Genomic DNA, 3,862 nt, shown 5'->3' with positions numbered 1-3,862 from the left:
AACTTCATGTATAATCATAACCGCCTCCTCAAGGGTCCAAGCTGGGAAAAAAAAATAAAAAAAGCCCGCTCGCTCCATGTAAAATCTACCCGCCTCTGAAAAAATCAAAATTGAGAAAAAAAAATAAAATAAAAATTTCGCTCGCCCGCTCCAATTTTTTTTGAAAATTTTCCGAAGAACTATTAATCAATTTGGTATGGCCTAGGCGTGGCATGTAATCTATAAATAACCTGTGTACTGTCAACAATCGGACGTATATAAAGGCTATGTTTTAGATGTGTTTTTAAAGTTTTAAAGTTTTTAAGGTCTTAATATTAATAAAATAAAGCTTAAGAGTATAGATGTAGTTCATGGTCAGTGGCAGTTTTTCTCAGGCGTTTTAGGAGTGTAAGTAAGGTAATCGCGGCTATTACCCTGGACGACAAAATTTAATAAATTTAAATATATATTTCATAATCTATTTATTATTTTGGAAATTTAGACACAATTTAGGGGGATATAACATTTAAAAACATTACAATAACAATAAATACTCCAGCCAAGACCCAGACATGTCCCAAAACTAACACCCGGGCCTTGAATTAAGGCCCCTTTTTAATTATATCATATGAATCTAATTCTTTGGAATCGATCCAGACGCCGACCTGTATCTGGCAACGGGTCTCAAAATTCAAATCTCGCTGGGCCTACGATTGATAAGTTAGACTGGAAACAGTCATAACTACGCAGCGCAGCGTAAACAAATAAAATGAATAAAACAAAACAAAACAATCTATACACTTGTCCGTTGTTGTAACAAATGTCTTGATAATACACTTGAAATTATCAGTATGTAAGTATATCCTGTTGCACTACCATTTCTTGCCCTTATGTAATTTTTATGTTAGTGGTAGCTGCTTCCATTTTACAAGATCGTAGTTTTGACTTTTCCACTTGTTGTACTCAATCTTATGCAATTGACCATGATGTTTTTGATAGATTCTTCTACTCTTCCCTCTTTCTGTAACTGCATTTGATCTTAACAAAATATTACAAATCATATGCTACAAGTTACACTTAACATACTTGACACTGCCAGTATGGCTGCAACAGTGTTTGAACTTGTACCATAGCGTTTTATACATAAGGCTTATCTCATTTCTGAAACGAGTATCGAAACAACTGTATATGAAACAATTTGCCACGCTGTTGATAAAAATACAAAAGTTAACCATAAAGCGTACAATTGAAGGCGGAGTTAACCCATGGATAAGAAGAGTTTGTACAGTCAAAAATGGAATATAGCTAATGAAATACAGAGCAGTTATCAAGATGAAAACAATTATCATTTTCTTTGACCTGTTTGATCTTTTTGAATCGACATTACATTTTTCCGTACACGTTTGTCTGGCATTAGAATTGGTCGATTGTTGTTCCTTTGCATTTGGATCGAAATTGAAATTGTCTTGGGGTTTTCGGTAGTCGGATGGCTGCATAATACATTCTCGAGGTGGTGTCATAATTTCTCTAGATACATACTCTTCCTGTGCTTCGGAAGTTTTGTTTATACCTTGGGTATTTTTCTCAGTGTCTTTTGTGTTGATTGTAAGGTGATATTTCGCTGCTGATTTAAAAATCAACACATAAAGACAAATAAGAATGCATAAAAATCCAAGAGATAAGGTATCCCTTGTAATAAAATAATATTGTTGATATTTCATAGATACATCAACGACGCCGCACCTTGTGGTAGTAACATTGTTTAATTCTTTCGTTTTTGGTTCTCTTAGTACTAAACACGGCAATGAATAAACACAGGCGAAAATCAGAATAATAATGCATAACAATTTAGCGATTCTTCTTTTTATTTGCCATCCAAGCGGACAACATATTTTTCGATACCTGAAAATAGAATTAAGTGTTTTTATTAATTGGGCTTAAACTACGATAACATTCTTCACATGCATTAACTGCAGGCTTAGCTAAGACTCTGAGAAGCGAATCCATTAAAAAGACTTTTGAATTGTAACCTTGATGATAATCCAGTTGTGTCTGAATGAATTTAAAATGACTCATGCGGGACTATTAACGATGGTAAAAATTTTCAAATAACATACCTATCTGTAGCAATTAAAAGTAGTGTGTAAGCAGTTGCAGTATGAATTAAAGATGAATCAAATAGATGGATTCTTCATGTAAATTCATTCCCATATGTCCATATATTTGAGTAAATGTAGATCTGTGTAGGAATAAGAAGTACACACGCAACGGTATCCTGAACACTAAGAAAAATAATATAGATCCCGTGGTTGGAAGGTTTAAGCCGAAAAGTGTATACGAAAAGCACGTGAAGATTACCAATGAATCCAATTACCATAAGAAACGCAGGCAAAACTAAAGCAGGTTTTATTTCATCCAAGTAAGCCATCATCTATTGTATAATACGATCGGATCTCTAAAATTTTAGATACGAAAATAAGTAAGACTGTATATAGAAAACAATTAGATATATGCATGCTTCATATCCGGTGTAATCAATCGGAAAAGCTACTTGACAAGATCAGCTTAACTGTAAACTATAACGAAATAATGAGCCACCCCATGAGAAAACCAACATAGTGCATTTGCGACCAGCATGGATCCTGACCAGACTGTGTGGATGCGCTGGTCGCAAATGCACTATGTTTGTTTTCCCATGGTGCGGCTCAGTTATTATAATCTTATTGTTGCCATCAAGAAATGAATATTGAAGTTATATTTTGTCTTTGCTAAACATCGTTTATAGTATGTATGCTTTACTAAACTGTTAAAACTATATGCTGCATAAAGTATTCTTTTAAGACTTTATTAAAAAACTCATTAAAGGAGAATTTTCTTATAATTTAAAATATAAGTATTAAAAGTAGTCAAAACTACAAAAACTTTTTTTTTACAGTGATTAAATTAACATTATTTGAAGAAAGTCCAAAAGCAATGTCTTTAAACGAAAAAATATTTTTAATCAGTATTCTAAATGATTCTTCTAATATTGTTTGAATGTATTTCCAGATTGGTTTTACTTTTTCGCACTCCCAGAATAAATGTATTAATGTTTCCCTGTGAGATTTACAGAACAGAACAGAAAGTTTATTAACGAGTACACTACAGGTACATTGTTAAACATGATTTACATAATACAATTTTAGAGGTCACGCATACAATGAAATTGGCTAATATTATGACAACACACATGGAAAACTTTTGCAATATAAAATAGAAACATAATTCCATCAAAGCAATACAAATGTGCTGAGCTGAAAAAGAAGAAGTATTTAGAAGTTATTAACTTAATCCTTAATTCATCATACAAAGTGGAGAATGAACAGAATTAAAGCGAAAATGAGATATGTTTTCCAATTCAAACTCTGTGAGATGCTTAATCATATAGGAAATATAAAAGTTCTCTTAAGATACATTTACTCTATTTGCTAACTGGTAATCTACAGGTGAGTAGATAGTTCATTTCGACTATTGTTTGCTTTTACATAAATTAAGTAAGATGGACTTGTTATCGGACTGTAACAATGGCGTAAACTTGAGCATGCTAGGGCGGGTATAATAATAACGTTTAATAAGCTGACTTCTTAAATGCTCATATGCTTTACACTTCAAAATGAAGTGGTACTCGTCTTCGACATCGTTTAAATCGCAAAACTGACATATTCTTTCGTGACGTTCTAGACGGTTTCTACCATACCTCCCAGACTCAATACGGAGCCTGTGAGCAGATACACGAAGTCGCGTCAAAGCAGACCTGAAAGTTTTACTTTGAAATAGTTTGAGGTATTTTTCAAAGCAGAAATCTTCTTTAATATAAAAATATAAATGTGTTAACACGCTATTA

The 3,862-nt window shown here is 32.9% G+C and overlaps 1 long non-coding RNA gene across 1 annotated transcript; it reads right to left on the bottom strand.

Annotated features, from left to right (window-relative positions):
- Positions 1-963: 963 nt before the first annotated feature.
- LOC123545427 (uncharacterized) lies at positions 964-2,635 on the bottom strand. The gene is made up of 2 exons (XR_008372671.1): positions 2,097-2,635; positions 964-1,881 (listed from the first exon to the last, which is right to left on the bottom strand). It is a non-coding gene; the product is annotated as an uncharacterized LOC123545427 (long non-coding RNA).
- Positions 2,636-3,862: the final 1,227 nt, after the last annotated feature.

The sequence above is a fragment of the Mercenaria mercenaria genome, chromosome 1, assembly GCF_021730395.1.
Source record: "Mercenaria mercenaria strain notata chromosome 1, MADL_Memer_1, whole genome shotgun sequence".
In the NCBI taxonomy this organism is placed as follows: domain Eukaryota; kingdom Metazoa; phylum Mollusca; class Bivalvia; order Venerida; family Veneridae; genus Mercenaria; species Mercenaria mercenaria.
The sequence above is the reverse complement of the archived record's forward strand: the minus strand, read 5'-3'. Positions and strand labels throughout refer to the sequence as shown.